Source organism: Pezoporus occidentalis, unplaced genomic scaffold (genome assembly GCF_034315485.1).
Source record: "Pezoporus occidentalis ecotype Australia unplaced genomic scaffold, CSIRO_AGI_Poc_V1 ctg258, whole genome shotgun sequence".
Classification (NCBI taxonomy): Eukaryota; Metazoa; Chordata; class Aves; order Psittaciformes; family Psittacidae; genus Pezoporus; species Pezoporus occidentalis.
Genome location: NW_026914480.1, coordinates 297,004 through 319,516, shown reverse-complemented (window position 1 = coordinate 319,516; position 22,513 = coordinate 297,004). Strand labels below are relative to the sequence as shown.

Genomic DNA, 22,513 nt, shown 5'->3' with positions numbered 1-22,513 from the left:
CATCCCTGAGGAATGGGCAGATGAGGTTTGTTACTGAAAGGGGTAGACCCTGCTGTTGCTGGAAAACATTTCAGCCCCAGAAGACTCCTTCCAAACTGCTTGAGCTCATGCATGGGTAGAGGAACAAGCAGACACTACGGAAGCCCTCCACCCTCCCAGGTGCCTATGTGCCCATTTGTGGAACTATTTGCCCCAAATTGCAAGGCTGGGTTTGCACCCATGCCCTCTTCAGAGGGGTGATGCTCCCAGGATGGAGGCTCCAAAGCTTTTTGCTTCCCCACTGAAGCTTCCAAGCACAACTGGTAGGTTGTGGACACACAGAATTAGAAGCCACTATCAAACATCTGGGTCTCATATCTCTGTTTACCACAGACTCATTTAAAGTGACATTCATGGCATGTTAAGTTATTTGGCACCCTCTGCTAGCATGGAAGATGCTTTCTTATAGAAGAAAGTGGCATTCTTTGATTTGCAGTGCTCACATAGTGTGTGTCTTGCTTGGTCTTTGCATCTCCTTGGCTGCAAGTACACATATAAAAAAGCCAAGCTGTGTTGATTTCAGCATTGTACGAAAGTATTTTCCCATCGTTCTCTGTTGAAAAGCATGATTTAATTAACATTTTTATATGCTTATTATTTAAGAAAGCATGTGCTTCTTCTGCTTTTGTTTCTTCTTTTACTTGCTTTTTTTCCAGCTTGTGTTTGTTATCAAACAGTTGAGTCATAGTCCATGCTACATAGGGAGGGATGGACCGAGAGCACCCACCCTCCCAAACCCGCCTAACCTGGGATGTTGGTAGGGTGTCAGCTTTGTGTGATTAATGTCCATGCATGGAACAAGTCCAGAATAGCTTTATGTCAGTTTTATATTCACTCTCTTTGCTAATCCACATAAGGTCTCGAGCAAACACCAGACCTGCGAATTCTTCTTTGTGGTTACACTAAAGGTGTGAGCTGGATGCTAGCGTGGGCTTTTCCCCCTGGTTATGATCTGACACCACTGGTTTAAGCAGCATTTCTTGGGGTTTATGGCCAGTAGATTGCTGTTTCTTGACTTTAGGAAAAGGAATTATTGAGAGCTACCTGCTTGGAAAGGGAAGGCTCCCAAGCCCGTGAGAGAAATCAGGGTTATGGTGAGGTTATACCTGATGTATTGTTCTCAGCAGAGCTCCAGCTGCTGCAAGAGGGGGATATTTATGGGTTTGTAAGCTGTGAGGGAGACTGCCAGCATGGATCCTGATGAGATAATGCACCTGCAGCAAAAGCTACTCGACAAACACCTTCCCATCCATACCAGTAGGATGAAATAAGGTGTCACCGGTGGCTATTTGCTGCTTGGCAGTGGAATAGGATCCCAGGATGCCAGGAGATCTGTGCTAGCTCCTTAATCTCTTCTAAGCATGGCTTGATGTGACTTTGAGGGTCCAGCAAACCCTGTTCAGGTTCCTCACTCCATCCCCCTGGTGACCACTTGGTCTGTGAGAAGGTCAATGTATTTAGACAGGCGACTTGTGCCAGTGTCTGGCCAAACAGGCACAAAACTGGGTAGTGACTGGATACCAATTAATGTCTTCAGGTGACAGGTTACAGATCTAAACTGGGGCAATTGATGGCCAGCTATAAAGTCCATTTTTCTTTCCAAGGCTCTGCCCAAGGACAGTGGTCCAGCAGTTGCGAGAGCAAACCTCTTGTTTATGTGCATTTCTGTCATGTAACAGTCGCAGAGATGGGTTTTCTGCTGTGTTGTGTCCTTACTTAAAGCAAAATAAGAAAGGAAAGAAAAGCCATTTTTAGTGCAAGCCCTTTAAGCACATGCTTAACCTCACACCGACGTTGGAGGCTCCCCTCACCAGCGCTGGAAACTTTACTCATTGCAAAAGTAAACATGTGCTTTAGGGCTCTGAAAACAGATAAAAAAAGATCCCACCCTGGAGGAGTAGGATAAACACTGCTGAAATGTTATCGTTTGTGCAATGGTGCTCTGGGTGCTGGATACGGCCATGACCACAAGACCACTTCCATAGCACGGGAAAGCGCCTGGGAGTTTCTCCGGGACCAGGGAACAGATTTGTTTAGCATCCTCTGCCCTTATCATCATAAAAAGAGCCCCTGTCTTCTGGGGAGGGCACGATGACCGGACAAAGACCAGCCCCCATCCCCATTGGGAATAGTGCTGGAAGCCTGTTGGTCACATCAACCTCTGTATCACCATCAGCAAGATGGTTTTAGATCCTCCCTTTCCTAGTGTCCTGACCTCTGCAGCTTGGCCCCGTTTGCAGTGGGTCCCACCATGGGTTGCAACTGACTGTGATGGGTGGGCGCCCTGTAGATGCCTCCCAGGGAGACCCCCAGATTCCTGGAGCATGTGCAGGACTTCTGGTTAGCACATCAAACCAGTGCCTGGAGCTTGTCCTGCTCTCATCCAAGAGACGCCATAGAAAGCAGGGGAAGGTGTATATATAACCATAAAAAATCATAGCCCTCTGAAGCGTGGACCTTACGGCTTCTGCAGAGGGGCCCTCGGCCTCTCCGCATCTCTCTCTGGGGCTAAAGATAGCTGTGTCTGCAGCTGAGCTGTGAATCAGGAGTAAAAAATGTGGGTCACCTCCTGTGCGAAGCAATGAATGTTCGGAGACTCATCTGCTCCTGACCTCATTTTGCTGGGTATGAATCAGGCCTCCAGCCCGACAGACCCCACAGCTGCTCCTGCTACAGCAGCTTCACAAAGCCCACAGCAGGCCTTCATTAAAGGCATTTTGGGCCAGTTGCCTCAGCAGCAACGAAAGGGTGTTAATTGGGAAAGAGCACAAGCATGGGCTTTTTGCTGGGTATAGTGCTGGTGCTCGGAGCAGGGACCCAAATGGTTAAACCTGGTGTTCCCACCCCATGTGCATGCACACACATGTGCACAGCTGTGCACTAACATGCCCGGGTGTGCTTCAGCGTAGTAACTATGCATGCCAGGACACAGCACCCACACGCACCATCGTTGCATGGGGTGAACACAAGCATGTGTCTGTGAGCAAACACTGATGGGCACATGCGTATGCACTAAAACACCCTTTACCCGTGATCATGGGTGCGATGTGTGGGTACGTGCAACCAGGTACGGACACACACACCCAGGGGAAAGTGCACTTAATGCAGTCTCTCTTTTCTTAATTTTTCCTTTTTTTTTTCCTATCCCACTGTTGCAAAATCCGCTCCTGTCTGTATTTGTTAAAGTAAAACCTGACATGGACTTCAAACCAGCTAGAAACCCCAAGGAGAAAGCACAAGGCTGGCACCTGGGAGCCCTGAGACAAGTTCTTGTCCCTGCCACACACCCCAGATGTGCTCTCAGCAGAGTTGTGTTATATTTCTGTGCTTTGCTTTCCCCTTTTCTAACCCATGGGTGATGAAGACTTTCTTCCCCTCTGAAAGTCAGCTCTGCTCCCAAAGCGTGTGAGCAAGAAGCCAAAGGCAGTGGTGGCACTGGCATCACCTAGGACCTGGCTCGGTTGCGCCATCCCATCTTGATGCAGTGTCACAGGTTAAGAAGTGCATGAACTGTTTCACCCTCTGCCTGAGCTGTCTTTAAATCAAAGAATTACAAGAGGGAAGTCTCATCCCTGAAGGTGGAAAGGCGCTTTCCTCTTTGCATCCGCCTGCGCTAAAAGGTCCAGCACAGCCGAGGAGGATTTCGCCTTCATTAAGCAGATGAAACTGGAATGCACTCAGAGTCGTGACCTGCAGACCCCAACAGCACAAACTGCTCTTGGATGGAGGCTGGGGCTGTGGTTTACGCTCCTGTTCCTGTTGCCCCGCAGATTTCGCTCTTGCAAAACCGGGGAGCCAGGAAATAGTTAAACCCTACAGTATTTTGATTAGCAGAGCCTTAAAGTCAGTAAAAAAGACAGTCAGAGAGAACTATCAGGAGCATGCTAATGAAGTGAAGTCATCAGCAGACACCAGAGAAGTATTCATGCCTGCTCCACGCCGGACGGGTATCGCGGATCCCAGCACGGCGCGTGCAGGTGGAGCAGAGCTCGCAGGGACCCGGGGCTCGGCCGTCCCGCTGGCTTCACTCCCCTCCCTTTGGATATTGCAACGCTTTCCCTGGGATTTTTCTCTCTGTTTTTGTGTGTGCTTCACTGGAGCTTAATGGTATTTCCAGCTCGGCAGGAGCTGCGGGAAGACTGGAGATAGTGCAGTGAGAGACTAGAAAGACAGCAAAGGGCAGCTCCCGGCTCCGCAGGAAAGGTGAGGGCATTCTCTTGGAAAACCCCTTGGGTTTCTCTGTGTCGCCGGTGGTTGGGCTGTGGCAATGGGAGGGTTGTGGAGAGGGGGCTGTTTCTGGGAACACAGCAGTGTTCCCTGCTTGCTTTGTAGCTGGGAAGTGTCCCGGGATGGCGATGCCCTGAGCTCCCAGGTACAGACCTCCCGGGAGAGCAGGGCTGGGAAGCGGCTCTCAGAGCAGCAAGTAACACAGAACCCAGCTGCCTTCAGCCCTCACCCTCCAGTCCCCTTTGGGAATACGTGGGTAGTTTCAATAGCATTTAAAAGTACCGTTCTCCTCCTCCAGGGCTGCGCAAAGAAACTGTGTCAAGGTTTTGTCTTCTTTTCTCTTAGAGCCTGTGCACATTAGCGTCGGTGGCTCACAGGCTCAGCTCCTACCTTTTCTGTTTTGGGGCATAATATTGAAGCTTGGGACAGAGCAAAGTTTTAGTTAAGTCATTGCTTTAAGGCTAAACCCAGTGACTCGTACACAGGCGAATATATGCTGGAGCTGATGACTCGACAGTGCTGTTTAATTTATAAAAAGTCACACCATGAAAACATGCATTTTTGTTTCTCCTAAATGAAAGAAAAATATGCAGAAGAGGGTTTGACCCTACCCAGATCCAATTAACCCCTTCCAGATGATGAGTTCCTGGGACTGTTCCTGGGATAAACTGAGCATATATCACTTCACAGCAGTTAGAAATAAGCCAGCAACTCAACTGCTGCCTTGATCTTAGTGCTCATATAGATCCTCAGCCTGTCTTTAGGTCTCTCCCCAGATTTTACATTTACTGTTTCGTGGTAGTTTTACTTTTTCCTATTGCAGAAGTGTCCAAGCTTGTGACACTGGGAGTGTGTTTCAAGGAAGAGGGGTGCACAGCTGCTGGGTTTATGTGAACTCCTGTAATACCCTGCTCCTCATGGCAAATAACACATCCTTAAAAGAAAAATCCCTTGGTTTTATCCATATGGAGTTTAACGTGATATCAACATTAACTGAATTTTGGGGCATAGGGACTCCCAGATAGGTTGGTGACACGATTACCCTTTTAATCCTGCATCAGATGCATCTTGTTTCCTCATGTTGTGTTATAGATGGAAAATCTAAATGAGTTCCTCTAAAAGCAACATCTCTGTGTTCAGCTGCATCCCAGCCCAAAGCAGACCCCCACAAGCCCTCATCTGGGGCAGTGGATGGGTACAGGTATGTCCCTGCTGCATGCCTTGGGAAGTTTTCCCTTGGCATGAACTCTCTATGCATGGGAGATGCACCTTCACTCACATGCATTGCACAGCAAGGTGGCATCTCAGTGAGCTCCTCTCAATTGGCCCACCTCTGCATCCCTGCAGCACATGGGGACAACCCACCAGCTTATTCCTTTCCTGTTTCAAGTGTGGCTTTCCTTAAATCAGAGAACATTCAGAGAGGATTGCTTCATTTCTTTACTCCTTGCCTGGCTCTGCATCCCCAGTGTCTTGTGTCCTCCCTGTGGTGGGACTCATGGAAGGAGCTTGAGTGCAGACAGAGGGGAACAAGCCAAGGGGACCCTTAGTGAGGTTTCCTGGGCTCCACAACCTGCACCTGCAGAGGCTCCCTTGTCCAACCCACTGCACTGAGTGCTCAGGGTGACCTCGCCTTGATAGACCCCGAACTATTTCAAATGATGATTCACCTTGTGTGCCCTCCCAGTTGGCTGCCATCAGGGCTTGTAGCTGTACCGAGCCGCCCAAGGAAGAAGCTAAAATCACCAATTCCTCTTTTTTTTGGGGGGTGGGATTTGAGCCCCACACTCAGTGGTGGGTCCAGGCATGGCCATGCCAGCAATGGGTGGCAAAGCCTGGCCATTGGGAGCATGTTTCTAGACCTGGGATGCTCCTCATCCCACCAAGGACACAGACTCTGTCTGTTTCCCAAGCCACGTTTCAGCTTGTGTTGAACCATAACCAGCTGGTTGTGTATCCAGTGTAGATGTATTAGTAACCAGTTGTGCTGTTCTGACTTCTGCTGTGGATTTTTGGTGACTGTAGCACTCAGGAACCCAGAAGTTGGCTAGCAGGAGCTGCCCGCAGGTCCCATGGGCTTTAGAAACCCTTGGATCCTCAGCCATCCGCTTTGGCTGGCTGTCCTTGGAGGAGAAAGGTGTTAAAGGGCCCATGGCCCACTACTAAGCAACAGTTACCAACAACCTTAAGCAAATAAAATGAGTGAGATTATGAAAACAGGAGAACTGCAGCTGATTCCCAGCATCTCTGCTGTGTGAGTCAGTAGTGCATGTCTGCTGCTCCCTGCTCATTCCTAGATGACAGCATCCACACATCAAATCCACCGGCCCTTGGAGATTAGACATCCCCTAATATTTATGACGGTTTCAAATAGCATGTGATTCTCTGGCTGCTGGATAGCATTAGCAAGGAGCTGGGATTTACTGGTTTCTGTCTTTGGGGCTGCTTTCGGGTGTTTTTTAATGCTTAGTTACAGGACATTTCAGATATTGTGTGTTGTTTCTCGGTGCATGTTGGGCTGCAGCTCTTACCCGTTGTCAGTCAACAAGCCTTGACCATGGACCAGCTAAGAGAGAAGGAAATTCAGCTGATGAAGAGAGAGTGTTACCCCAGTGGTGCTCGGTGCCAGGGTTTAATGCAGGTCCTCAAGATCTGCGTTGCTCAGGGGGTATATCAGGGAAGTCCCCACATAGGGGCTGGCTGAGTGGTCCCAGGGGGATGCATGGGCTCCATTCGAAGGTGGGAGACCAGGAATCACTTCTGGAGGTGCTCATCCCGCTGCTGAGGTTCAAGGGAATACCAAGCGAGCACAAAGCTAACATTTACTCTGCAAACCTTTGAAGAAAAATAAAGTGGTTTTATCCAGCAGGCTGTTTCCAAGGCGGCTTTCCCAGGATGGCCATGCTGCCGGTGGAAGGGCTGGAAGCCATCACTTGAGCAAAGGCATTTTACACATGCAGGTAGATCTATTTCAGCTCTGAGCTGCTGCTCTCTCGCACTGTATAGGTAACTGTATAGCAGCCTGTCTCCATGGGCAGACACCCACCTGTCCAGGCTCCTCTGCAGGGGCAATCCCTGGATCTCTTGGTAAGTTGTGCTCCATTATCTAGCAGGTTTTAGGTTTTATGTCTTGCTGTGAGGAAAAGTGCATGTGTTGGAGCCAAGCAGTCATGGCTAGGGCTGGTTTGCCAACCCACGGACTGCGCTGCAAACTGTGCTGCAGTGATGCTGGTCACTATGGAAAGGGGAGGATGTGATTTGGGGCTCTGAGCTCTGAGCTCAGCAGCGCTTTGGCTGTGACCTTAGATGACTCTTGTCCCCTCTCCAAGATGGAAGTTATGAGCTCTGTGTTTTGGGTTGGCCGACAGAACTTCAAAACACTGAAGACAGGAGGAAAGTCAGGGAAATCCCTCTAAGAAGAGCAATGCAGCTGCTTTTTCCGACCTGCTTTTAAACACATCCTGAGATGTGTGATGAGGTGAGAGCCCATCTCACCTCACCCTGGGAGTTGCTCTCATTACCTGCAAATTACCATCATTTTTCATCTTCCCACTCTTTGCCATGCCTATGGATGCTCCGTTGTGTTTTGAGCCTCTACCACCCCAAGACCTGCTGAGGATCCCCTTGAATTTGTGGCTGTTACCTCAGTAGCACACTCATCTTTCTCTGAACAGGTGATATGTGTTAAGAAGATGCAGCTCTTCATCTTGGTACGATCAGGAGCCCTTGTCCCCTTGCTTGCCATCATCTGTCATTGCCGGTGACCAACCGGCTGCAGTGCTGAGAGCCACAAGGGCTTTGCTAAGAAACAGCATCAGCCTGCAGGAACACGGTGCAGTTCTGTGACTGAACACGTTCTAGAGTGTGGGCATCCCCTTGCAAGGGCAAAGCTCAAAGGGGCTTCTCCCTGAGCTTCCACCTTCCCTTTTGAAAAATGGGGAGCATTGAGACAGGCTCCAGCTCAGGGACAGGGACTTGGTTCAGAGAAGGACTCCACTGACTTCAAATTTGCTTCTTTGGAAAATCGGAATGCAGTAATACAAAGTCCTTGACAACTTCTTCTTTCATGGAGGTGTTGGGTGGCATCATCTGGGTCCTCCAGAGGGCAGGGAAACAGGGGCATGGGGCAAACGGTGGCCATGGGATGCTGTGCCAGCATCTGCCCCAGCGCTGCCACCTCCACTCACATGGCCCTGGTCCCCCTTGTGCCTCTGTGCTTCATCCCTTTAGGATACACTCAAAGCAACCCCACTGTGCACAGCATCCAGCACACCTCACACCTGGAGGGATGAAGGTTTTGCTCAAGTAAGGTACTGTTCTGCTGTCAGTGCCTCTGCAAGGGCTGTGGTGGGCACAAACAAGATAACCCCACCACTCAGTTATCTCCCCTGCTGCTCCAGTGCCTTGAGTGCACACAGGTCCTGGTGCTCCAGCCCAGGCAGTGCAGGCACCTGCTGTGGATGGAAGTCATTTTACAGGATGGATCTCTGCTTTGCTGCAGGAATTTCTCCCTCTGCTTGAGACATAATCTTGTGACATTCCAGGTCCATGCATCTGAGCCGCAAGTCCTACACCTTCAGATACGGGATGATGCACCATCCCCAAAGCATCCTCTGCACTCCCCTTGCAAGCCTAACTTTCTTGTTCATTTCAAAGCTCAAGGGAAAAATGCACTCGCAAAGGACAAAGTTCTTATCCCTCGCTTTGGTTAAAAAGGATTAGAAAGAGAGGCTTTGGCTTGCGTTTATTTTAATTAAGATGAAGGAGAAAGCTTGGGTTCATCACAGCACCTCCTTCGTGAGATCTCGAAGTCCTGGGGGGCACAGCGGGAATCATTTCTGACAGCAGCCGGCTTTTTGGGGCTGGAAGCTGAAGTCCTGGAGTACAACATCGCCACCTGTTTGCCGCATGCGAACATACATCAAGACAAATCCCGGCAGGATAAATCCCGTCAGGATGCACACCAGCAGGATGCATCCCATCGGGATGAAACCCCATCGGGATGCACCACATCGGGCAGGACCCAATCAGGATGCATCCCATCAAGATGCAACTCCATCGGGATATATCCCATGAGGATGCATCTCATCGGGCAGCTCTCCATCAGGATGCACCCCACCAGGATACAACCCACCATGACACAGCCTATGTGCAGCCCTGCAGTGGTGCTCCTGATTGCAGCGTGAGCAGGCTGCACAACCAGAGGCAGGACGAGGAGGGAAAAGGAAGAGGAGATGGAAGAAGAGGGGTAAGTGCCTATTTACTGCCGGAGCAGAGGGGTTTCCCTGCCCATGGAGCAGTGCAAAGTGCTGTGCCAGTACCACCTTTGCTGCTCCAGGCTCTTGGACCTCCTGATTTCACACATGCCCTTGCATGATTCCCTGGAGCCCTTCACCACCAGACTCTTAATGAGCCTTTTTTTTCTCTTATCCACTTCAAGAGGTTTAAATAGGTCTCTGGAGCCTGACATGGACAACACTAGGTCAGTGAGACCGGGATGTCACAGACATGTGTGTGATTGGAATGGCCTGCAAGCTGTCAGGAGCTGGGTGGGTACCCGTGCACTGTCTTGCAGCCAGTATAAGTGCTGCATCCCCTGGGAGGCTGCTAGAAGATCTGCTTTTCCAGCTGTGATGGCAGCTAGAGAATGCAGAGAGCTGGAGAGAGAGGGGCTGAGCTGCTGTTGAGGGGTTCACCCTGCTTCTCACATCCTTTGAACAAAACGCCTTGGAGGGCTTCATCTTTCCAGGATATTCACCATGGGCTTAAATTCAGCCAAGGTGTGCTCTGCCTCTCATTGGAGTCAGTGAAATGCAGGGTCTGTGCCCTAAAACCGGTTGCTTCTGCTGGAAACATCTCCATTTGGGAAGATGCCTTGGAGAAGAGCAGTCTGAGGCTTGGGGCTGGATGGAGAAAGAGCTGGCACTGAGCATCAGGGCACTGCGTTCACACATCTCCCCGCATTATTTTGGTGGATTTTATTGGGTTTCAGTGGATATTTAAGAATATCTGGCAAAAGACTGAGGATTCATCACACGTTGGGTTTATCCTCCTCCACTTTGCTGCTAAAAGCTGCTTCATGCCTATACAGTGCATAGGGGCTATTCAAATCCTTTTCGTGCCTATACCATGCTCCTGTGCTCCCCCCCTGGTTTCCACGAATAGCATGTACAAGGATTAAGTATCAGGCTTTTGTTTGAAAGAAGCCTTCTAGGAAATGACTCATCAAGACGTTTGTATGTTTAAATTTGGGGGGATTGGAAATATTTAGATTCTCCTTATGAATATTGACATTTAATGGGAAGATCTTGAATCAAAAGCCCTGGCTGCTGTTTGCAGGAGGGAGATGGGTGCACACATCACACGCATGTGCTTGCACACAAACCTCTTCTCATTTGGAAAGTGCTAATGGGAACAAGCCAACATAGATCGTTCCATTAAAGGGGATTTATAGCACAAATCTACTACTGTTTTGTCAAGACAAATAGAAATAAGTGGGCTTTTAGTGCTGGGAAAGCTGGCCCTGAGGCTGTGGGCTGTTTACTAGCAAAGGGCAGCTGCTCAGAAAGGACTACAGGGGAGCAGGAGGAATAAATGGAAAAAGATAGAGACAAGAAGAACCAAGATTTGGTAAAGGAAGAAACGAGATCAAGGATCTGGACTCCAATCCCTTACCTACACTTTGCTAAGCATGTTATCTCCCTGAAGGTTTAGGTTGGTGAACTTAGCTGCTCATTTCCCCCTTTGCTGTGTGTTTCGAAAGCTGCCTTCTCCTCCAAAAGATGTGTCAGTGTTTATCAAAGTGTAAATAACACCCTGAGCCTTGGCTGTCCTTGGAAGAGAGCTAACGTTGCTGTGGGTCCAGCTGCTGAGGGATGGAGGTCCCCATCCTCTGGGTGGTGGGGAGATGCTGGATTATCCTTCTCCTCTTCAGAAACATAGAATCATAGAATGGTTAGGGCTGGAAAGGACCTGAAGATCACCCAGTTCCAACCCACTGCCATGGACAGGGACACCTCACATTAGACCGTGTCACCCAAGGCACTGTGCAGCCTGGCCTTGAACACCGCCAGGGATGGAGCATTTACCACTACTTTGGTCAGCCTGTTCCAGTGCCTCACCACCCTCACAGTAAACAACTCCTTCCTTATATCTAACCTCAACTTCTCCTGTTTCAGTCTGAACTCATCACCCCTTGTCCTGCCACTACAGTCCCTGATGAAGAGTCCCTCCATGGCATCTCTGTATGCTTCCTTCAGATACTGGAAGGCTGCCATGAGGTCTCCACACAGCCTCCTCTTCTCCAGGCTGAACAGCCCCAACTTTCTCAGCCTGTCTTCACATGGAAGGTGCTCCAGTCCCTGATCATCCTCATGGCCTCCTCTAGGCTTGCTCCAACAGCTCCATGTCCTTATGTTGAGGACACCAGAACTGCACACAGCACTGCAAAAGGGATCTCACAGATAGGAATAGAGGGGCAGGATCATAGAACCATAGAATAGTTAGGGTTGGAAAAGACCTAAAGATCATCCAGTTCCAACCCCACTGCCATGTGTCAGAGTCTCAGCCTTTGGGGCTGGGCCCTGGGGCTGCTCTAGGCTGACCCAGGCTGGGTACCATGATGGTGAAAGATATGAGCGCGTTGGGCTTATGCAGAGGTATGGACATTGTGAGACGTGTTTGGGGATAGATGTCCAAAAGTGGGGTCTGGTGCGATGTGGGGCTGCAGGGCTGTAGCGTCAACCTTCAGCTTCTTCAAGGGTTTTGTGTGGCTGAAATAACCTCATCTTCATTCGTTTGGTATGACTTAGATTTCTCCTCCGTGGTTTTGAAACTTGTCGGGAGCTTTGGCCAAAGTCATGCTCCAGATGGCTTTCCATGTGTTTCAGCTAGGCTTGGGTCTTCATGCTAGCAGAAATGAGGCATTTCTGGCCAAAGATGCCGTACTCCCACCATGACCCTTTCCTCTTCCCACTATGAAGGTGAGAGACCATTCTTCTCTTCTCTGAAGATATCTTCTTTCTTTCCCCAACCCCCATGCTGCGTTAATTTACATATTAATATATATTAATTTATGCACATATATAATGTATATGTATTTCTGCATCTCCCAGATTAGTGAAGCATCTCAAGGGGAATCTGTGGCCATAGGTGCACACAACACAACACCGTCACCCTTCCACCCTCCATAGGAGATGGGTGGCCTTGGGAAGGTGTGCTGGTGCTGTGGGTGATGGTTAGGGACAGGTTAGTGCCTGCCCTGCGGCGGGGCTGGAGTCAGAGGTGTGAGGTTATTGGAAGGTGCTTGTTTGTGTTGAGCATGAATACGGAATTGTTCTCCCCATGCCGGTCGTTATTATGCAAAGCCAAGTCCTAAAAAAATATTGAATTTCCTCTCCCATAATTTTAAGGAAAAACACTTATCCGGCATTAAGCAGTGATTGTGAGGTGTCCTTTCATCCCAACACACAGGGGAGCTGCCGGCACACCTCGGGGTGAGACTTCAGCCCTCTGTGTCAAGCAGGGATTGGACCCAGCACTGGGAGCAGTGGCTGCAGACCAGGACACCAACCTTGTCTTCTTCCTTGCCTTTTATTGTTTCTTTTCAATGCACATGCAGTTTGAAACTCTGTGAAAAGCTGCTTTTTACTCATGTAGTTGAGCAAAATTCAGGCTGAGCTGCTGTGTCTACAGTAAGACTTAAAGAGGGTCTGTGCTTCTTGGTGTGAAAGGGAGCCACGAGAGGGACTCTTCATCAGGGACTGCAGTGATAGGGCAAGGGGTGATGGGTTTAAACTGAAACAGGGGAAGTTTAGATTGGATATAAGGAGGAAGTTCTTTACTGTGAGGGTGGTGAGGCACTGGAATGGGTTACCCAATGAAGTGAATGCTCCATTGCTGGTGGTGTTCAAGGCCAGGTTGAACAGAGCCTTGGGCGACATGGTTTAGTGTGAGGCGTCCCTGCCCATGGCAGGGGGGTTGGAACTGGATGATCTGAAGATCCTTCCAACCCAAACCATTCTGTGATTCTGTGGAAGGAGGTGCAGGGGAAAAGACTGAATGGCATTAACAGAAATTTGGGAAAACGCATGGCTGCAATGACATTTGAGGATGGAACGAGAATGGATGTGATGCGCCAATGCCAGGATGTCCTCACATCCCCAGTGCCTCGCTGCTGCCAGCTCTGCACCAGTGGCAGTGCTCGAGCAGGCTTGTGTCCAACCAGACACACCAGGACAGGAGAATGTTTGGGTCAAAGGGAGGTATAATAAGGAGGTGCAGTTCCCTCCTTTGTTGTTCTTATTCAATTCAAAATGAAATAGAAAAGGATTAAACTCCAGCCGGCATTGTGGCTGGAAGGAGGAACGGACTCAGCAGTTCCCCTGCCTCTGTAGGTAACACCCAGAGGTTTCATTTTGAAACGATCAAACTGGAAAATCCAAGGCTAACTCAGTCAATTGCAAGTGGAAAATGAAAATTACTCAGTCCTGCTGCAGTATCGAGCACAGTCCATGAAAAGGGCAAGAAAAACCAGAAAGAGCAGATGCGGTGACACCCTCTGGGCACGTCCTACCTCTGGCACAGGATCCTGCATCCCGGCAGCCACTCATGGTGTGCACAAGGGCTGACGCAGGTGACATGGGGAAGGGAGTAGAGAGCCTGAGTCTGGCTGAGCTCTGTCCTGGCTGGGTGCTCTGTGGAATCTGTTCAACCCAAAAGGTGCAGGAAAGGCTTTAGCAAAGTGCAGCCTTCTCTAAGGTGCCTGTTTTGGCATAATCACAATCTTTCTGCATCTAAATAGCCAGAAAATCAAGCCCTGGAGTTTCACATCTGCAAGGTCAAAACAGTGCTGGAGCTCTGGATGAGCAGCACGTTTATACAGAGAAGGGGGCAGCCAGGAATGGGAGGACACACTGGCTGCCTCGGCTGCTCCCCAGGCACCGTGCTGGCACTTCCTTCCCGGATTGCATCGGACGGGGAACATCACACTTCGAGCAGGCATCGCATGTCTTTCCAAATCAAATAGGAGCCTGCCCGTGGCTAGGCACTGGGGGGAACAGGGGGCAGCCCTGGAGCAGTGGGCAAAGCAGGGCCTCAGGAGTCATGCCAGCCCAATGCCACGCCACAGCGGTACCCTCTGGGTCAGCCAGTGCCACCAGGTCCTGAGGGCAGCGCTTCATTCCTGCCCATTGCCAGGCTCTGCTCCGTTTCTCGCCCCTGGGCACGAGGTTGCAGGTTTTGGCTCAGCAGCAGAGGAGGCAAGGAGAGCTTTGGTTGTTTTCATTAGAGTTAAAAGGGAAGCTTTAGAGCAGACGTTCCTACGCATCCTGAGCCCAGTCCACACGTCGCAGCCATGCCAGCACAGCCAAGAGCAAAATCCTCACGTTGGCTGATCAGCTCTTGGCTATGGAAAGCTGGTGTCAACCCAGCATCAAGCTGCAGCCGATGGCTCTTGTGCTGCCCTAAAGGCATCTCCCCCAAGCCCAGCTGAAGGCGCCAGGGCAGCTCTGGGTGCAAATACGCTGCTGTTAGCAGGAATATAAGGAATAAAGGTCTAAGTTTGACTTTGTGTTGCTCCTCTAAGGCAAAGAGCAAAATGTGCTGTGAGCCATGACCCCATGTAATGCTCTTGAGCTGAGCTTGTGCCACTTCAAGATGATCTAACCTTGGGGTTCCCTATCCCTTTGCTTCTCTGGGGGATCACCCATTGGGTGTACAAAACTGTTGTTCTGATCCTAGGATTGTCCTTGGTTAGTGCCATCAGTCACCACCAAATGGCTGGGGACTTGGAAGAAGCAGCAGGAATATGCTCCTGTTTAGTCTGGCTCTTGCTTTTGGAAGCAACACTTCCCTATAGCTTCTTCATAAGATGCTCCCATGCACTGGGCTGAGCTTATGCTTTTGGCCGTCAGAAACAAAGACGGTTCGTGTACCCCAACCCTACACCCAGGCAGGGTGATACTGGCCCCATCCCACATGCAGGGGGGATTTCAATGGGTATTATTGGCCAGCAAAGGTATCCTGGACCCAGCAGTCAACAAACCGCTGCTTTTTTGCAGTGCAAATGTGCCTCTTTGCAGGGAAAAACAGAGGATGAGAAGCCCGGCGGGGGACGGCGCGTGCCTCCTGTCCACATCTGGCCCCCTGGAAGCAATAACGCGCCACTGAGATGAGCGTCTCGCTCGCAGGAGCTGCAGATGTTTAGCAGGGAGAAATGTCTGAGATGCTTTGAGATAGGAGCCAGAAACAGATGTGGTGAGGGCACGGGGAGGGTGCCAAGTGGTGCTGGGGGAGCTGTCATGGGGCAAAAACCCTGTTGTGTTCCTCATGAGCCTCCTTTGCCATTCAAAACCAAAGGGTGGGCTTGCACAAAGCCCCCTGAAAGCCATGCCAGTGAGTGGGCTTGGCCTGATGGCCACAGTATGCAGGGAAGCCCAGGAGAGTCTCTATGGCTTACCACACAGTGTGGCAGGACTCTGGCCATCAGACCCAGCTCCTTGCTGGCCATAAAGCCACTCTCCTTTCCTCTCCCTGCCTCAGTTTCTCCATTCCCACCCTGCTTTGCTAACACCTGATCACCTGCCACAGCCATGGTGCAAGAAAGAAAAGATTTAAGCAACAAAAATGGATGATCTATGCATATCTTGCACAAGCTGGGGCTTCAGGGGCAGGATGAAGGCTCAGTCTGGAATTCCTCAGTGTTCCTGCAATCACTGCATCACCACTGCCTGCCATTACACTGACCATGCTCAGGACCTGCAGCGAGCATGGCAGTGGCAGGGGGGACAGATGAAGCAAAATGGCAGCACAAACACAGTCCATTAACCAGAAGTCATTTATCCATAGCTGGCCCATGGGTTCTGGGTTAGGTACAGGCACAGCATCCCTTTTCCATCCTGCAGCCAAACACATGTGCCTCAGCTTCCCCCGTCTGCAAAGTGGGTACATACCCACGATGTCCAGCATGTCCCCAGATATGCTGCTCAAACCAGGGCTGACAGTGACCTATTTACCTACGGCAGAACTTTCTGCTCCACTTATTTGACCCGGCACCTTTCTGTTTGCTTAAAGCCGGGAGCTTTTCCTCTCTGCCAAGCCGGGCTCACGCACAGGTATGTTTGCTCTAGAGACAGACCGCTGCTCTGTGCATCTGCACCTCGGAGGAATTTGGACTCTTTCACTCTGATACCGTTGCAAAACTCACCCTGAAAAGCTTCCATGTTTTTCTTTGACCCCTTCTCCCCATCCCTCTCAAGCTGCATCTCAGGGACAGGCAGCGCCAGGGAGTAGAAAGGTGACATTGTTCTGCCCTGGAAGGCCGTCAGCATCCCAGCTCCCCGGCTCTGTAGCTGCCTCAGTCATGCATGTTTGCATATGTTAAAAATATTTAGTCCACTGCTAAAAAAAATATTATGCCCGAGATCTGGGGCCAGCTAAATATAATGCCATCTATGTGTCCGTGGTGCTGCGTGCCGGAGGCACAGAGGGGTACTATTTGCCTTCGGAACGGTCCTCGGCTGTGAGCAGGGATGCTGGGAGCAATCCTGATACTGATGTCTGCCAGGAATGCTTTTTCTTTCCCCTTGGAGAAGTATTTAGGGCAAGGAAAGCTGGTTGCTGGGGTGGGGGCTGTTGTGGTGCAGTGTGCTGCTCGTGCTGAGCATAAGCTGGAGGTACCCATTGCTGCCTGGGCTTGGGAGAAGCTTCCAGATAAGCTTCATATAAATAAGTTCAAGCCAGCTGAGAGTGTGGGAGGGAAAACATTTCCCCGTAGTAATCTCCCCTGATGAGGGGCAGGAGAAAAGAGTTTGTTCTGGCCGCAGGAGGAAGACAACGGGGAGCGAGGCCGCAGGATTTTTGTGCAGGAGCATTAAGGAATCATTTCCTCTGCTTTTTTTCCTTATATATTTATTTTTGGAGTGGGAATAGGAGTTGCGAGAGGGCGGGGAGGTGAAATGATCGTGGGCAGAGTGTGTGAAGGAATCCTTATACCCCATTCTTTTTCTTTCGGGGGCTTCTTTTCCTTTCCTCTGGAAGTGTTTTGAGAGGCAGGGAAGCAAGTGGCTCCATACACTGTGGCCATTCATGGCTCAGCTGGGGGCGTGCGGGGCGCGTGGCTGGGTGGGAGGAGAATCATTTGTTCACAATGTAGAGCAGTGTAAAATGGGCTGGTTGTCTGAGGGTAGATGTAGCATAATGTATAGAAGTGCAAGCATCAATAAGTCTATTTATTAGCAGGGCCTTTTGCTGAGCAGGGCTGTGAATGAACTATACAGCTCATACAAAAATGTAAATGTTAGTGATCCCTTAGAGACATAATTACAGGAAAAAATAAGGACAGCTTTTCAGCGTTTGGGAAGTTGGCCTCTTTCGTCTCCTTTCTCGCTGCTGATGCACATTATTTTCCCCTCCTTGGGGTGTCTGCATCCAGCACGGCACGTCCCCCCACTCTGCAGCTCCTCTATTGTTCTCCCTGCCCATTAATTAAAGGAAAGTTGTGTCTCCATGTCCCATGAAACATGTTCACCGCCTGCTTTGGTGTGCAGAGCTCTTGAATTCCTCAAGCCTGGGTGCCACTGGCTCCTCTGGACCACAGTGAAAGGTTTCATTCATCCCTTCTCTGCTGCCTTCTAGAGTTACCACACCCTGGGCCTCTGCTCCACAGCTCCTCTCTGTTTTCCTTTCATTAGCAGGATTCCCAGATTGAATGGCTGCGAAGGGCTGGGAAGAGATGCTACAACCCCATTAGCATAAGGACTGTGCAAATACCTGCCCCGTGCGTGCTCCTGCCGTTTGCCATGAGGTCTGTGGACCGAGAAAGCCAAAATCTTCGGGGTTTTTCTTCCTAAAGCACTACTATAAAAGCCAATCCAAGTGCTGCTCCAAATGCCCAGTTCTTCAGTTTCCCCAAGCAGAGCCTGTTTGCACCCACTGCAGCAATGAGCTTTCAGCACACTGGAAGGGGAACTACAAGCAGGACAGGCATTGCTCACCCTGGGAATCCCTCGGAAGATGCTTTGGGATCTTCTGGTGCTTATTTGGCTGCATCCAAGCCATAGCAGGGTGCACATAAGGCCCTCACCATAGTATGTGCATGTCTGGAGTACCATAGCTGAAGCCACATGGGCTTGGCTGTCCTTGCACGAGCCTTGCCCTTCATCCCCATGTGAGTGGGCGATGGGTCAGGGATGTTGACCAAAGGCTTAGAAGCTGGTCCAAACCTTTTATAAAAGGCAGATGGGCAGAAAAACCCACCACATGCATGGGATGGACAGGAGCAGGTCAGCTTGTCTCCGCAGGCAGAAAGCGGTTTCAGCTGATGTCAGCTTTTCTTTGGGGAGCTGAGCTGTTCAGCAAAGGCTTCACCAGGGCAAGATTAGAGGAGAGTGAGAAAATGAGTTTTCTAGGAAATCTGTGCTGGGACACAGAGGGTCGCAGAAGGGTTACGATGAGGGAATTTGCCTTGGGAAGGAAGAGCCGGCCCCTCTGGCACCCTCCAGATGAGATCAGCCCATGGCCCTGGCCTGGCTTTTTTGCTGAGCTGCTGCTTTTATGCATGAGCTAGTGAAGCAAATTAACTTCCAATGAGTTTTTCAATGGGAAAGGCATGGGCTTTTCAACAGAAATTATAGCAAAATGTTAGCTTTTCATTGACCGTCCATTGCCCGCCCATTGCCCTCCCACAGTGATGTTGAACCTTGTTTGGGTTTTGGCCCTTTGCAATTATTCTGTTAGTACTAGGGACTCATTTTAAATTAATTTAATTAATTAAGTAATTATTTAATTTTCACTGGTTTAGTTGCCAGTTTTGGAGCTTCACAAGTGGCTCCGAGCCATGGTGTTTGATAGAAGGCCCTTGAGGCCAGCCGCACTCTTTGGAGATGACATCCCCATGTCTCACAGTGCTGCTGCCACTGCATCACTCTTTGCCTTCATCTAACACTGATGGTTGTCCTCTGTCTGTTGAAGGGTTCACATTTGAGAGCCTGTGGTGGTGATCCTTCCTGTTGAGCAGATCGTGTGCTTTGCTGCTATCTGACTGGATTGCCAAAACCAGTCTCATGAGTCCTCACAGCCAGGACTGTGGCATGGTTGCATATGGGCACTCCCAATGGGCTTGGCGTAGACACAGTCTCCCTTACCTTGGTCTCTGATTTCTTGCCTGTAGTCACTTGGATTGTTGTTTTGAGGAGCCTGAAGTAAAAAGCGAGCAGACAGCAAAGATAAGTGATGCTGCCTGCAAAGTTCTCAGCCAGGAATCAGTTTCTGGCTTGTCTCTGAGGCTGGGTCCTCAGCATTTTCCTTGGGACCATTCCATGCAAATGCTTGTCAAGCCAGTATGCTCCAAAGCTGTGCTGATCAGAGTTGTGGATTCAGATGAGGATGAGGATCAGACATCCTTGATGGGTCCTACGGACAGACCAAAAGTCTGTTTTCACCCCACCACTTCTGCAAACAGGGAGTAGGTGCTTGCAAGGAGGCTGGTATGTTAAGGAGCATCCTGATGGAGCAGAGGAGCTGCGAAGCTGGATTCCAACCCAGCTCATTGTAGTAGGTCTTGGCAGTGGTCCTCCAAATTGCCTGGCCTGCAACAGTGAGATGGTGAAAACCTTTGGCTAAAATGGAACAAAGAAGGAAAGAAATCTGCTGTATGAACTAACATGTATAATTAATATATATTTATAACCTGTTGCCACTAAAAATAAGCATGCAGCCGGTTGTACTTGGTTGAAAACATCGTTTTTTTGTGTATAAGAATGGTTTCAAGCACTCCTGCTTTCCAGCAAACTTCCTTGTGAGTCAGATATCACCAAAGAAATTCAGTATGGGGCACTTTACTCGTGATGTCTCATGCATCAAATGCTGATGCGGTTGTCATCACCTGGGAGAAAAAATACTGTTTCTGGATCTAAAGGGGAATTCTGAGGCCTCCAAATGATGGGCTGGGACTAACATTAATGTAGTCATGTATGTACTTTAAGCAACAGTTATTAGTGAGATGCTTCATGCACAGAGATGCACCTGGGTTTGATTTATGCTACATGAGAAGCGTCTTGGCCAAGACAAGTAGCACAGAACTGGGGAGGGGGGAACAAAACAAAGTTGCTCTTCTATTGTGCATAGTAAGATGTTTGCTTTGTGACAATTATATAAGTGGCTTCATGTTAGTGAGCTCGAAACAGACCTATGAATACAGCATGCATTTTCAAACTCATTGTTTTGCCCTTTGAATGAGTCTTCTGAAGAAGTCCTTGACTGGGAGCCAGAGCCAGCTCGCTGTTAGACTGGGTTCAGCCTGTAGTAGCTCCCTTGGCATTGAGGAATTTCCTCTGGACTTACCTCGTTAGCTAAAATGAGCCTTTTTTCCTCCTCCTGGATGTGTGTGCTCCACTGGGACTGTATAATGTTCTGTGGGGGTATTCGGATGCTAACGCTTGGCACGCTGGTACCCTTCTTGCTGGAATACAACATGCTATGGATGTGTGGAAGTGACCAGCTGTTCAGTGGATGGTCTGGGGTGTTTTTCCCAAGGAAAGGTTGGCTGCAGGAAGCCACATGTATGTTCGCCTTTATTGGCTCTCTTGTGAGACCCTTCCTGGAGTACTGCATGCAGTTCTAAGACATGGAGCTGTCGGAGAGGGTCCAGAGGAGGCCACGGAGATACTGCAAGCGCTGGAGCAGCTCTGCTCTGGAGCCAGGCTGAGAGAGCTGGGCTGGGTCAGCCTCAGAAGAGAAGGCTCCTGAAGGGGAGACCTGAGAGCAGCTCCAGTGCCTAAAGGGGCTGCAGGAAACCTGGAGAGGGGCTTTGGACAAGGGCCTGTAGGGACAGGCCAAGGGGAATGGCTTTAACCTGCCGGGGGGAGACTGAGATGAGCTCTTAGGGAGAAGCTCTTCCCTGTGAGGGTGCCCAGAGAAGCTGCGGCTGCCCCATCCCTGGCAGTGTTCAAGGCCAGGTTGGACGCAGGGGCTTGGAGAAAGCTGCTCTAGTGGAAGGGGTCCCTGCCCGTGGCAGGGGCTGGAACTGCAGGAGCTTTTTAAGGTTCCTCCCTCCACCACTCAAATCATTCTGTGATCCAGAGAAAAGTACAAGAGTCACCCATAACACTGGAAACCAGACCTCTTATAAACTTCTCCTTTGATCCTAAACCTTGCAGTAAGCCTGAATTTATTATTTAGCTCAAAAGCAAAAGCAGAGGTCCTGCTAAAGCCTTAGCAGCGCTGGGAGAGTGATGGGGAGAGCCAGGATGCTGGGTGCAAGGAGGGATCACTGAGCAGTACATCAGTCTGGACTCGTTCACCGATGGTGGCCTGGGTTGGAGGGCTTTTAATCCAGACTTGTGTGTATTATAGTTATATATTGTATTTCCATAGGGCATTGGATGTCATGAGAGCAAAAGCATGAGTGGGAGGTTGTCCATGCTATGTGAAACAGTGGCACATGGCATAGCTGCATCCCCGTGGTGCCAGGAAATGTTTGCTTGCTTCTGGGGCTGGAAAAAAAAAGGAGAGAGAAAAAGATGCTAAATTTGAGTAATTCAAAATGGCATGGGCTTTCTTGGAAACAGTGTCAGAAGCTGGGGTAGCCCCACTATTGCAGTCGGCAAAAGCCAGATTGACTTTCCAAAGGGAGTTTGCAGTCATTGCTGTAAATAAGCACGTGCTCTGGAAGAGCACGGGGCTGCTCCGTTCAGAGCTGCTTGGATGATCTCCAGTCCAGGGGGTTTATTGCAATTCCACTTGATTGCTGAGATTAGATGACAACTTACTCTCTGTGCTCACGTTGCTCCAGGAATAATCACGGCAACGTGAAAGATGTCAGTCGGTCTCATGCTACAGAAAGTGGGATTGACCTCGGAGCAGGGCTTCAAGTATTACACCCGCTGCTGTCAGAGCAGAGCAAAGCAGATAATCCTCTCTGCCTTTCATCCTTACAAATTGGGAGAATGATGCTTGCGTTTCATTCCTCTCTGAGGATACATGAGCAGACCTGATCGCAGGTTTGGGGGAAAAAGAGGCCAAATTCTCCTTCCATCAGCAGTGCTGCAGGCACCAGTTTGCCAGGGCAGGGCCTGATCCTGCTTAGCTGCAAATCAGCCCTGGCTGCCTTGAAGGCAATGAGGTGGCTCTGGATTTACTCTGGTGTAACTGGGAGCAGGCTGGTGGTGCGGAGGATGTGTGCCTTTGATATCGTAACCTAAAACTGGCAGCTTTCCCTGCTCTGGCAGGAGTTGAGAAACATTGCCAT

General features: G+C 49.9%; 1 protein-coding gene across 2 annotated transcripts in view; it reads left to right on the top strand.

Annotated features, from left to right (window-relative positions):
- Positions 1–22,513, top strand: part of ZNF469 (zinc finger protein 469) — a 207,013-nt gene that overhangs the window by 136,534 nt on the left and 47,966 nt on the right. Inside the window, exon 1 of one of the 2 annotated variants that reach the window (XM_062623697.1) lies at positions 3,948–4,242. The exons of the other annotated variant lie outside the window; for it this stretch is intronic. The gene's annotated coding sequence lies outside the window, so the exon portion shown is untranslated. Of the gene's footprint in view, positions 1–3,947; positions 4,243–22,513 lie in introns of those variants that run through there. 2 annotated transcript variants of the gene reach the window in all.